The 14,149-nt window shown below is 43.5% G+C and overlaps 2 non-coding genes across 2 annotated transcripts; both read right to left on the minus strand.

Moving 5' to 3' along the window:
* Positions 1-905: 905 nt before the first annotated feature.
* Positions 906-1,013, minus strand: LOC113772653. The gene has a single exon (XR_003468617.1). It is a non-coding gene; the product is annotated as a small nucleolar RNA R71 (small nucleolar RNA).
* Positions 1,014-13,755: 12,742 nt separating this feature from the next.
* LOC113772654 lies at positions 13,756-13,863 on the minus strand. Its single transcript, XR_003468618.1, has one exon. It is a non-coding gene; the product is annotated as a small nucleolar RNA R71 (small nucleolar RNA).
* Positions 13,864-14,149: the final 286 nt, after the last annotated feature.

The following is a 14,149-nucleotide window of genomic DNA, read 5'->3' on the forward strand; positions in this document are numbered from 1 at the left end:
GATCATTTGGGTAGAATTTTATTAATTGCTATTTTTAGTAAATTGTACTTGTGGAGTTAGTTTTTGAATTTTGTTTGTTTTATTTTCATCTTCATTCCCTTAAATATCCCCCAATTTTGTTCTATTGATCTGGAAGAAACAAATTATCCTCAAACCCTGTGGATTCGACCCTACTCACCGCTATATACAAAATTTATAATTTTGTTGAATAGGTAATTATTATTGCACAGGCTCGACACCTGTCAATTTTTTGCGCCGTTGCCGGGGAGCGGTGTTTTGGTTAATTTTGTTTCTTTCCAAGTTGTTTTATTTGGATTTGTCTGGCATTTTTCTAGTTTATGCCTCGTTCTTCTCGCACAGGTGAATTGATTTTCCATCCGGAGGTAGAGAATACTGCGCGCCGAACTAGAAAAGAGACTAGACAACTCAGAGAGGAGCAATCTAGCATAGCTTCTCAGGAACTAGATCCAGAGATCGAATCATCAGATTCAAGTGGTGATAGTTTAAGTGACCAAGGTCAAGAGGACATCCTTATGGCGAATGCAAGGACACTAAGGGAGTTGGCTGCCCCAGAATTATCCCAGCAGCCCTTGTGCATCACATTTCCAACATTGGTTGAAAATACCTCGTTCGAATTGAAGTCGGGACTGATTCACCTCCTACCCACATTCCATGACCTCTCGGGTGAGGAGCCCCATAAACACATTCAAGAGTTTGACGTGGTATGCTCTAGCATGAAGCCTCCGGGCATTACCGAGGAGCAGATCAAACTCAGGGCTTTTCCTTTCTCCCTTAAGGATGCAGCAAAGGATTGGTTATACTACCTACCTGCAGGTAGTATCATCACATGGGCCCAGTTTAAGAAGAAATTTTTGAAAAAATTCTTTCTTGCATCCCGGGTTGCGAGTCTAAGAAAAGAGATATGCGGCATCAAGCAGTATCCTGGAGAATCCTTGTATGATTATTGGGAGAGGTTCAATAAGTTGTGCACTAGATGCCCACAGCATCAGATTAGTGAACAACTATTGATCCAGTATTTTTATGAGGGCCTCCAATCGTCTGACAGGAGTATCATTGGTGCTGCGAGTGGGGGAGCATTGGCGAACAAGACACCAAGGAAAGCATGGCTACTTATTGATGGCGAAAAATTTCCAACAGTTTGGTTTTCGTGAAAGTAACCCTACCCGTAGGGTTAATGAGGTGGAGACGTCGTCCATTCAGCAGCAGTTAACTGAGTTAACGTCTTTCGTGCGACAATTAGCCGTGGGGAACGTGCACCAAGTAAAGGTCTGTGGAATTTGTACAAATGTGGGCCATCCCACTGACTCATGCCCTTTGTTGCAAGAGGATGGGGCTGAACAAGTGAACATGACTGGAGGCGTGCCCGCGCCTCGTAGGCAGTACGACCCATATTCCAACACGTACAATCCGAGTTGGAGAGACCACCCCAATTTCAGTTATGGGAATAGGCCACAAAATTCATTTTCAAATCGCCCACCGGAATTCCAACAACCGTGGCAACCAAAGCCACCGCCTTCGTCATCTAACTCAGGAAGCTCTTTGGAGGAAATCGTCAAGAGCTTAGCCACGAGCACTACTCAGTTCCAACAGGAGACTAGAGCGGGTATGAAAAACCTGGAGAATCAGACAAGTCATATGGCAACTGCGATTAATCGCTTGGAGTCCCAAGTTTTTGGAAAATTGCCATCGCAACCCGAGGCAAACCCCAAGAATGTTAGTGCCATGACACTGAGAAGTGGTAGAGAAGTGGAAGGGCCTAAAGCCACGAACTTGAAAAGTAAGAGTAAAGATGAAATCGAGAAGGAGATGGAAGAGGAAGGACACATCCGTGTCGAGCCCGAAGTAACTCTTACTCCATCGGTGCCCATTAAATCTAATTCACCTCCTTTTCCGTGCAGGTTAGAGAAGGCGAAGAAGGCGGAAAAGAAGAAAGAGATCCTGGACGTGTTTAGAAAAGTGGATATCAACATTCCTTTGTTGGAAGCGATCAAGCAAGTGCCGAAATACGTAAAATTTCTCAAGAACTTGTGCACTCATAAGAGAAAGTTGAGGGGAGATGAAAGAGTAGCGGTAGAGGAGAACGTGTCGGCCATGCTCCAAAGGAAGCTTCCACCCAAGTGTGGAGATCCATGTATGTTCACGATCCCCTGTAAGATAGGAAATACACCGATCAGGAGAGCCATGCTAGATTTGGGGGCGTCAATTAATGTGATGCCGAAAACTATTTTTGATTCTCTAAACCTTGGGCCACTAAAAGAAACAGCCATCATAATCCAACTAGCCGATCGCACTAACGCCTACCCGGTAGGGCTAGTTGAGGATGTTTTAGTTCAGGTAAATTCTTTCCTGCAGATTTTTACATCCTGGACATGAGAGACGAGAAATCATTGAACCCGTCACCTATCTTGTTAGGTAGACCGTTTCTTAGCACCGCCAGGACTAAGATAGATATGAATGAGGGTACTTTATCAATGGAATTTGATGGCGAAACTGTGAATTTTAATATTTTTGAGGCGATGAAATATCCAGAGGAATCTAACTCAGTCTTTGTTTTGAGTGTTATTGAGCCTTTTGTACAGGAAACTTTCGAATTAGATGGCGAAAACGCATTGGAAGTGGCTCTAATCAAGCCTCTTGAGTTGGGTGTATCTCTTGATGTGGACATGAGGGATGAGTTGCACCATGTAGTTGAAGCCTTGCACTCACTACCCACGATTTTTTCAAGGTATGAGATTACTTCTCTTTTTGTGCCGGAAACTCACGCAAAATTATTGCCATCGGTGGTGCAGGCACCCGAATTAGAACTCAAACCTCTCCCCAAGCATTTGAAGTATGTATTCCTGGGAGACAGAGAGACACTTCCTGTGATTATTTCTGCTCATCTGTCTCCAAGTTAGGAGGAAAGACTGGTGCGACTCCTTAGAGATCACAAGGAGGCAATCGGGTGGAGCATAGCCGATATCAAAGGGATAAATCCGTCCTTGTGCATGCACCGGATAAGACTCGAGGATGATGCAAAATCGGTGAGGCAAGCATAGCGAAGACTGAACCCCTTAATAATGGAGGTTGTGAAGAAAAAGATACTCAAACTCCTGGAGGTGGGGATCATCTTCGCTATTTTGGACAGTCCCTGGGTGAGCCCGGTTCAGGTGGTCCCGAATAAAGCGGGAGTAACCGTAGAGGAGAACCAAGAGGGTGATATGGTCCCGGTTAGGAAAGCTAATGGTTGGCGTCAATGCATTGACTATCGGAGATTAAACTCTGTAACAAAAAAGTACTATTTTCCTCTCCCCTTTATTGACCAAATGATTGAGAGATTGGCAGGTCGTGTTTACTATTATTTTTTAGATGATTTTTCAGGGTACTTCCAGATCGCGATAGCACCGGAGGACCAGGAGAAGACCACGTTCACATGCCCATTTGGTACGTTTGCTTACCGTAGGATGCCTTTCGGTCTTTGCAATGCTCCAACAACTTTTCAAAGGTGCATGATAAGTATTTTCTTAGAATATGTGGAAAAAATAATTGAGATGTTCATGGACGATTTTAGTGTGTACGGGGATAGTTTTGATGAATGTCTTAAGAATCTAACTTTAATTCTGAAAAGGTGCATAGAGACGAACTTGGTTCTTAACTGAGAGAAGTGTCACTTTATGGTAGATCATGGCATTGTCTTAGGGCACATTGTGTCGGTTAAGGGAATAGAGGTAGACAAAACTAAAATAGACCTTATTTCTACTCTACCTTACCCCGTATGTGTACGGGAGGTACGTTCGTTTTTGGGCCATGCAGGTTTTTACAGGCAGTTCATCAAGGATTTCTCGAAGATCGGAGTACCCCTGTTCAGGTTACTGCAGAAGGACGTGCCATTTGATTTCACTAGTGAATGCAAGGCGGCCTTTGATACATTGAAGGAGTCGTTGACATCACCACCCATCATTCAACCCCCAGATTGGAGCCGGCCATTTGAGATAATGTGCGACGCTAGTGATTATGCCGTGGGAGCCGTATTGGGGCAAGAATTGAAAAAGCGCCACACGCGATCTACTACGCATCGAGAGCATTGAGTGGAGCTCAACTTAATTACTCCACGACGAAAAAAGAATTACTGGCCGTTGTTTTTGCACTAGAAAAATTTAGGTCATATTTACTGGGTGCAAAAGTAATTGTTTTCTCTGATCATGCAGCTTTGAGGTACCTGTTAGCGAAGAAGGATGCCAAACCGAGGCTTATAAGGTGGATCTTGCTTCTGCAGGAGTTCGACTTAGAAATCAGGGATAAGAGCGGAGCCGAGAATTTGGTGGCTGATCATTTGAGTCGGTTGATCACAAATCAAGAGGATCTGCCGCTGAGAGAATCATTCCCTGAGGAGCAACTACTAGCCATTGATTCGTCGGTACCTTGGTATGCTGACATTGTCAATTTTTTGGTAACGAATCAATTCCCTGCAGGTTGGCCAAAGGCTAAGAGAGATAAACTGAAGAGTGATGCCAAACATTATATTTGGGATGACCCGTACCTGTGGAGGCAATGCTCGGATCAAGTACTTAGAAGGTGTGTAAGTGCCGATGAGTTTCATTCTATTTTGACTTTCTGCCATTCGTTTGCATGTGGAGGGCATTTTGGTCCAAAGCGGATGGCTTGTAGGGTGTTAAAAAGTGGTTTTTATTGGCCTACTCTTTTTAAGGATGCATATTTGTTCTGCAAATCTTGTGATAAGTGTCAAAGGGAGGGGAATATCTCTCGTAGAGACCAAATGAGTCAAACCCCCATATTATTTGTTGAGATTTTTGATGTCTGGGACATAAATTTCATGGGACCTTTCCCCTCGTCCTTTGATTTCTTATATATTATACTCGCTGTCGATTATGTTTCCAAATGGGTGGAGGCAAAAGCCACCCGAACTAACGATTCGAGAGTGGTTGCAGAATTTATCAAATCTAACATATTTATCCGTTTCGGAATGCTAAGAGCCATAGTCAGTGACAGGGGCACCCATTTCTGCAATAAGACAATCACGGCATTGTTTCGTAAGTATGGTGTGCTCCATAAAGTATCCACTCCATATCATGCACAGACGAATGGTCAGGCCAAAGTGTCGAATAGGGAAGTTAAGTCCATCTTGGAGAAGATAGTACGGCCTGATAGAAAAGACTGGAGTTTGAAGCTGGAAGATGCTCTCTGGGCCTACCGCACCGCCTATAAAACTCCGATTGGAATGTTCCTTTATAGGTTAGTCTTTGGGAAGCCATGCCACCTCCCGGTGGAGTTTGAACACAGAGCGTTCTGGGCACTCAAACAGTGTAACATGGACCTTATGGAGGCCGGAGGACATAGAAAGCTCTAACTACAAGAATTGGAGGAGTTAAGGAATGAAACCTATGAGAACGCCGCAATTTATAAAAAGAAGAGCAAAATTTTTCATGACCAACAAGTCTCAAGGAAGTCATTTGTCGTTGGGTAGAAAGTCCTACTTTATCACTCGCGACTTGATAGGTTGTAATTTATTCATTTATTTTATTACTAATTTCCCCTATTACCTGACTTGATGTGGGTTAATTGCTGGATTCTACTCACTTTTAGTATTTAGCACTTTTTTCAGGGAGTAGAACGGAAATAGGATAACAAGTGAAAATTGAGCAGAAAAAGAGTCCAGGTGGCAGAACTTGTTCTAGGGGCCTTTTTGGAAAAAGGAGTAGTTGTGCCCATTTTGGTAAATTGCGGAAAAGGGCAGCGGACGAAGGGGTCTTCTATTCTTGGGGAGCCGCCGCACAGGGGGGAGCGAGCAATAGATAGGACTAGAATTAGATTTGCAGGAGATGACCACTAGCTTAGTCTTTGATGGTTGACTTTTCCTTTGGAATGCTTTTTGCTTTCTTCTTATTCATGGCAGGCATTAGCAATTCTTAGCTTTTGACTTTTCTTCATGTTGGACACTTAGAGCTTTTCTTTTCTTTCCTCGTATGTCGTCCGTAGTGAGACAGGGAATCACTTCATGTGACTTTGCTATTTCCTCCTGATTGGAACGGATTGAATCCTCAAAAATCAATGACAATGGCCGCAGCTTTATCTTCAATTTCGTGTGGGTTTTTCGCACCAAATATGAACTAATCTCTCCACTCTAGTCAAGGGACAACGGAGGCTTTGGTTTACCTAAAAATTGTGAGATCGATTTAATTTAATGTTTTTCTTTTATTTATTGGTATTCGCATATCCCTTGATTGCTATACTTATGGTTATTTAATTAATTGATTGTCTTCGATCCGGATAATTAATTGATTTGGTAATCTATTGTCAATTAAGGCATTAAATCCGTAATTGTTTAATTGTCTTGAATTAGTGACAACTAGCACGTTTAGGTTTGTGTCAGGGGGATACGCGGGCTAATCTGAAATAACCCTGGTAGTGCGTTATTTGGTTAGAATAGGGCTCCTCTAATACGTAAGGCAATTAGGGAATTAAATCTTATAAGCGTACCTATGATTATTTCCTAATTAGAGCAGTAATTAACGGGTGTACCTTAATCACCGACACAGTAAGGAGGGGTTGACTGCCATCGCTTGTTTGGTAGTTATAACCTATTTATTGATAAATAATTGGGATTGCCTTTGCATCGATGATCAATTAGGTGAACCATTGCTGAAGTTAATCATTGGCTAGATCTTTAATTACTATTACCTTGTTTTTAGTGAATTGCCGTTTGATTTTTAGTTACCTATTTTATTTTATTTTTAAGTGTTTTCTTGTTTTAATTGATTTAGGCCTTTAATTATTGTTACTCTGAGTTCAGTGAATTATTGTTTAATTTCTAGTCAGTTACTTATTTTTATTTTCTTATTTGAATTTATTTGATTGTCATCGTTCCTACAAAATCACCGCCTGTGTTATTTTGAATTTCTTAAGAGACAAATATACTCAGCCCCTGAGAATACGACCCTACTTGCCTGTCTACAAATTCATAATTATTTGTGAAAAAAATAACCATCCCATTCGGGTATATCGGACCAAGCAAACTCTTCGGGAACAGGGTGAATCAAGTAACCCATTGCACACTTAGAGTCCCTGCTCCAGTGCTTGGAATTGGGTTTTGGTCATTTAACTGGCAATTAGGTTTAATTTTATTATTGTACAGGCTTCAACACCCTGTCACGACTTAAGCTTTTTCCGGATAAGTTACGTTCACGTTGGATTGGTCTATTTGTTATCTCAAATATTTTTCATTATGGTGCAGTGGAGATCCAAAGCTTAAAGACGGAGAAGAAATTCGTGGTCAATGGTCACCGTTTAAAACCCTATTATGAAGGGTTTAATAGTGAACAAGTGGAGGTTATACTCTTTGATGATCCAAGTGATGAGATCTAAACAACCGATGGCCATGTCTAGCTAAAGACGTTAAAGAAAGGCGCTGCTTGGGAGGCAACCCAAGGATTACCACATTGGTTGTGATCATTTTTCATTACTTTGCAATTTTTCAGTTTTATTTTTCTATTCTGATTGTTTTGTGATGCTAGACAGAAGACTAGCAGTTCCAAGGCGTGCCCACGCCTTCCAACCGTTCCGATAACGAAAGTCAAAAAAAATTTTTTTATTATTTTGACCCTACTTTTTCCACTTTCCCTTCTTCTTTGGCTAGTCTTGGACAATCCCTTCCAAATTTCTTTTGCCTAAGCTCCAATACTACCTCTCCCGGTCTTGACCAAGCCGCCGCTTCCTATCACCGCCCGTCGCCGTCCGTCGTCCGCCGCCGTCTACCCACTCGCGCAACCGGGCCGCCTGCTCCACCACCGACAAGATCTGCGTGCGCCAAGCAGGCGCGAGCAAGCCGCGCACCTGCGCCTCTCCAGCGCACGCCCCGTCGCACCAGGCAGCAGGCCTGTGCACGGTCCTCGACGCCTCAGCCGTGCGCAGCCCCAGCAGCAGGCGCGCTCAGTCCCAGCAGCGCGCAACCTCAGCGAGCACGACAGCAGCCCCTGCGCGCCTGCTTCCTCTCCTCTGCTGCTCCATCGCGCGCCTCTCCAGTGCGTAATCCCTCCAGCGCGACCCGTTTCTGCGCCCAGCAGGCTGCAACCCCCTGCCCGCCTGCTCCCTCTCCTCTGCTGCTCCATTGCACCCCTTTCCAGCACGCAGTCCCTCCAGCGCGACCCGCCTCTACGCCCAGCAGGCTGTAACCCCCTGCCCGCGCGAGCACCTGCCCGCCTGCGCAGCCGCCTAGCTCCAGCGCACTAGCCGCGCGCGAGCATCCGTGCGGTGCCCTCAGCAGGCGCGCTTCAGCCAGCACCAGCGCGCAGCTCAGCACCTACCAACTCCCCTGCGCTTGCTCCCTCTGCGAGCAACCTCAGCGCGTGCGACAGCAGCCCATACGCACCTCCTCCAGTGTGGACCAGAGAGTAAAAGTGATACCCCTATTTGTCTCTCTTGTTGAATTAGTGACTTCGATTTGGGACTTTTATTGCTGAATTTTTGCCTCCTGTCGGGTTGACATACTTGTTGATTTTATCGGGGGACCATTTGACTGTTGACTGAAAGGGTGAGATTTCATATCTGTCTTTAGTTAATTATCTGTCTTGGGGGCATCTTTGGATTCTGGAGATCTAAAGTGATACACGTGGCTAGTGGTTTCCCCTTTGCTAGACACAATTGCCTGTTAACTTCTTGTGTGAGGTGTTGAATTGGTTTTCTCGATTTGTGTCGGGCACGTGACGCAAGTGGGGTATTTTTGGTGTTTGTTGGCTTGTCGTTGTTTTGGGGAAAATATTTGTGTCTCTCTGTGCTGAAATATTGACTGTTGAGCATCACTTATTGCCTGTGGTCCCCTACCCCCCTTTGGTTGTTGACTAGCTGTTTCTGTGCTTGATTACACTTTGTCTGTGGCCTCCGAATGCCTCCAAAGAAGGCAACAACTGCTAAGCTATCTGGGTCCCAATCTCGTAAGAGGCGAGCCCCAGTACAGCCTCCTATTCAGTCCCGGTTGGATCTCAACAAGACCACTATATCTCCTGGGGAATGGGGGGAGCCTATTACTGACCTTACACAGGCACAAAAGGACCGATTAACTAGCTTAGTGCAGCGTCCTTTTGCCCCGTGTAAGTGTTTCCATGCTCCCACCCTAGATCATTTACAGATTGCTCGGGAGGTTGAACAGTTGTTCTCGGCGATTGGTTGGCAGAGATACCTGACCATTGACTACCCTACATTTGAGGAGCTGTGTTATGAATTCTACGCTACCTTTGAGTTCAAGACAAACGAATTCATCACTTTGGATGAGTCAGGGGTAATTACATTTAGATTAAGGGGTACGCCGCAGGATATGTCCATCAATGCTTTCAATTTGACTTTGGGGTTTGTCAGTGAGGATACTCTTTCCTCAGGGACGTACATCAACAGTGCCTGTGATTACACTCGACCCTTTTCTAGTGAATACATTGGCATATGGAGGGAATAGTCCACAGACCGTCAACTCTATGATCCGACTCAGTTTAAGGCATCCTATCTTATGGACCCGGTCTTAAAGGTTATCCACAGATTTTTGGCTTATCACTTCTCGGGCCGAAAGAACTCCTCCGACACCCTTACCAAGGCGGAGTTCTATTTTCTTTAGTGCATGCGCAACAAGGTGCAAGTTAATTTTGGGTGTTGGACTGCCACTCAAATGCAGTCCATCGTTCAGAAGCGGCATAAGCCGGTGATTATGGGTTCACTCATTATTCACTTAGCCGTTCGATTGGGATTGCTTGACCTTGATCAGGAGCACAAGTTCACTCTTGCCCGTTCAATTGAGCCCCTGGATTTGCGCAGTTTGGAGCGAATGGGGGTTATTTCCAAAGTAGGCGATGTCTATCAGTTTACGCCCCTTGGTGAGGGTGGGCCACAGCCCCGGATGCCTCCGACTGCTCCCTCCACTGACTCTCCACCCCATCCGGATCAAGTGGGTCCGTCCTCCTCTCATACTCCTCCTGTTTGGGACCCCCGCTACCAGAACCTCCAAGATTCCTTTGATGAGCTAAACACCCAGGTGTCGAGATTAGATGGCCGTCTTGAGGCGCTACAGGTTTTCGCCCGTATTCAGGCAGAGAACCAAGCGGCCTTCTTCGCTCACATTGGATTCACCCCGCCTCATCCTCCTCCACCTTAGTGTCTCGGTGCCCCTTCTCGGTAGTCAGGGAAGTTTCTCTTCTTATCCCTTCCTACTTCATTTGGCATTTCTACATTGAGAACAATGTAGATTTTAGGTGTGGGGGGTGGTTGCTATTATTTCGTTCTGCTTATTTCTTTCTACTTCCATTATTTCCTTTTATTCAAAAAAAAGAAAAAAAAAACAAACTGAAAAAAAATGAAAGAAAAGAAAAAACGGCAAAGGGTAGTTAGTTTACTTTTTGTTTGCTATGATTAATTATACAATCACAGTGCATGGGTGTGTGGTTAAATATACTAGTTATGCATTTTGTATTCCCTTGACAGTGTTGTTAGATGTTGAATATGCTGGACTTGACTCATTCTTGAAACTTTTGGGAGCTTTTGGGCCTTGCATGAGCACATTATCCTTGTTCGCTCTATTCCTGTTTGATTGAGTGGGTATCACACATGGTACTGGCATTCTAGAACTTGCTATTTTGTACATGTCGAGACCACATTTTGTTGAATTGGATGTATTTGAAATGATAAGGGCATTTAGGATTAAACCTCCTTTAACTTCCTAAAAATCATGCCTTCATCTTGTCTCCCAATAGTAAACCAATTTGAGCTTTTATCCGTCGAGTTTGTTTGTTAGCCATGTTGATAACCCAGGACCTTTTTAGACTTTCTTGTTCAACCTTATGTTATTAAGAGATGTCTGAAATTCATTGCTTGTGCAAGGTGAATAAATCTAGGGTCACAAGTGTTATCAGAATAGATGCTGTATGATGTTGTTTCTGTACATCTGAGATCGAAAGAAAAAGAAAAAGAGAAAAAAAAAAGTGAAGAAGAAGAAGAAAAAAAAGAGGGGCTCGTGAACAGAAGACTCCAGCCTACAAGGCATGCCCACGCCTTGCAAGCCGCCTGTTAAAAAAAAAAAAAAAATTTTTTTGGCGACACTTGCACAGTGGGAATAGCAAATGGAAATGCCCTGTTTGTGAAATTTCCCCGGTAAAGCGTTGTGATTATGTGGTGGATATCGGACATTCTCTTGACACATTACATCTTATTTGCACCTTCTTACCCCGCTTTTTACCTAAACCCCATTACAACCCTATTAAAGTCCCTTTGATTTGTGTATTTAGTTCACTTTTGAGTGGTGGAGATGTGATAAATGTGCAACCCTATGGTAATGTCATTCCGTGATGTTGATTTGAGCCTTCCCAGTAGTTATACATTCTCTTGAAACTGATGAATATTACTGAGCACATTCTGTAGTTAAATTGCCTGTCCAGCACATTTTCATTTTGACGACCTTGTCAGGGTTGCGGGATGCCTATGTTAGTATAAATTATTGTATGACCCTTGCTTTCTTGATTGTGTTTTTGAGCTCCGAAATGCTTGAGGACAAGCATTGTCTAGGTGTGGGGGGATTTGATAGAGCGGTTGTTTGGCATATTTTGCACTATTATTTTGTCTTAATTTTGGCTAATTACTGTGCTAAGTATTGAGGTTTTGCTCATATTTCATATTCGTATGAATTATAGGTGATTGGCGTTAAAAGTAATCTCTTGAGGCAAATTTCCAGAAGACCCTTCATCTCAGGGCGTGTCCACGCCAGAAAAGGTAGATGTTGCCGAAAAGTCGGATCCGCGGGACCAATGACAGGAGACCCAATTAAGAAATTCGGTCTACGTGGACTACATGCGTGAGATCAGAGCCATTGGACAAAAAGCCTTGTTCCTAATGCTTTTCTATGGGCGGCGCTACAAATAAGAAGAAGCCAGATTCATGTGAATGAATACATTAGCTTTAGTTTTCTTTTTCTTTTTTTTGTCAGACGCTTTTGGTCCTTTCTCTTTAGCCGCAATTAGAAAAAAAGTGAGATTGACGTCTAATCAATTAGCTGAGCTTCAATTTCCCTTTGCCCATCGGTCAGAAGAGGAGGATTTCTCCATTGCTTTTTGGGCTTTGTATGAACGACACTCCTTTCGCTCGACTTTGGCTCTGAACAATTTTCATTAGTTTTTGTTCTTGCACTCGCGGCTCCAAAACAAAGGCGAAGGCAGGGCCTTCTCTGTGGTTACTGCAATTAATTCCCCTTCCCCAATTCTTCGGCAAATAAGTGAATGAATTCAATTAAATCACGCGGGATTGACACGATAAGGAGCGGCTACTTTTCTCCTCTATCCAAGGGTCGAAGCGAAGGCGCGGTCCATAATATCTGTGAGATCTAATCGAATCTTCATTATTTCTTTCAATTTGTTGCTATTCGTACGTTTCCTGAATTAATTGTTAATGGGTATTTTATTAATTGAATATCAACGGCCGGGTATTTGATTTAATTCAATAGCCTACTGTCACATTAACTAAATTGAATCCGTAATTGTTCATTTAGTTGATACCTAGTGGTAACCACCATAATTGGCTTTATGTTGGGGAAACGTAAGATCTAGTTTAAATGAACCCTCTTAGCGTGTTTATTGGTTAGGGTTGGGTTCTTCTAGCTTCAATGCAATCAGATAATTAAATTCCTGTGGTCGTACCTAGGGTTGTTATCTGGTTAGAAAAGCAGTCAATGGTCGTACCTTGACTGTCGAAAAAGTAAGGAAGAACTGGTTGTCAGAGTTTATTGATAACTATAACCGACCTAGTGATGAATGGATGAAATATCTTTGCATCGATGATCATGTAATTGGACCGTGCCTGAGTAGTTGATCATTTGGGTAGAATTTTATTAATTGCTATTTTTAGTAAATTGTACTTGTGGAGTTAGTTTTTGAATTTTGTTTGTTTTATTTTCATCTTCATTCCCTTAAATATCCCCCAATTTTGTTCTATTGATCTGGAAGAAACAAATTATCCTCAAACCCTGTGGATTCGACCCTACTCACCGCTATATACAAAATTTATAATTTTGTTGAATAGGTAATTATTATTGCACAGGCTCGACACCTGTCAATTTTTTGCGCCGTTGCCGGGGAGCGGTGTTTTAGTTAATTTTGTTTCTTTTCAAGTTGTTTTATTTGGATTTGTCTGGCATTTTTCTAGTTTATGCCTCGTTCTTCTCGCACAGGTGAATTGATTTTCCATCCGGAGGTAGAGAAGACTGCGCGCCGAACTAGAAAAGAGACTAGACAACTCAGAGAGGAGCAATCTAGCATAGCTTCTCAGGAACTAGATCCAGAGATCGAATCATCAGATTCAAGTGGTGATAGTTTAAGTGACCAAGGTCAAGAGGACATCCTTATGGCGAATGCAAGGACACTAAGGGAGTTGGCTGCCCCAGAATTGTCCCAGCAGCCCTTGTGCATCACATTTCCAACATTGGTTGAAAATACCTCGTTCGAATTGAAGTCGGGACTGATTCACCTCCTACCCACATTCCATGACCTCTCGGGTGAGGAGCCCCATAAACACATTCAAGAGTTTGACGTGGTATGCTCTAGCATGAAGCCTCCGGGCATTACCGAGGAGCAGATCAAACTCAGGGCTTTTCCTTTCTCCCTTAAGGATGCAGCAAAGGATTGGTTATACTACCTACCTGCAGGTAGTATCATCACATGGGCCCAGTTTAAGAAGAAATTTTTGAAAAAATTCTTTCTTGCATCCCGGGTTGCGAGTCTAAGAAAAGAGATATGCGGCATCAAGCAGTATCCTGGAGAATCCTTGTATGATTATTGGGAGAGGTTCAATAAGTTGTGCACTAGATGCCCACAGCATCAGATTAGTGAACAACTATTGATCCAGTATTTTTATGAGGGCCTCCAATCGTCTGACAGGAGTATCATTGGTGCTGCGAGTGGGGGAGCATTGGCGAACAAGACACCAAGGAAAGCATGGCTACTTATTGATGGCGAAAAATTTCCAACAGTTTGGTTTTCGTGAAAGTAACCCTACCCGTAGGGTTAATGAGGTGGAGACGTCGTCCATTCAGCAGCAGTTAACTGAGTTAACGTCTTTCGTGCGACAATTAGCCGTGGGGAACGTGCACCAAGTAAAGGTCTGTGGAATT

Source organism: Coffea eugenioides, chromosome 5 (genome assembly GCF_003713205.1).
Source record: "Coffea eugenioides isolate CCC68of chromosome 5, Ceug_1.0, whole genome shotgun sequence".
Classification (NCBI taxonomy): Eukaryota; Viridiplantae; Streptophyta; class Magnoliopsida; order Gentianales; family Rubiaceae; genus Coffea; species Coffea eugenioides.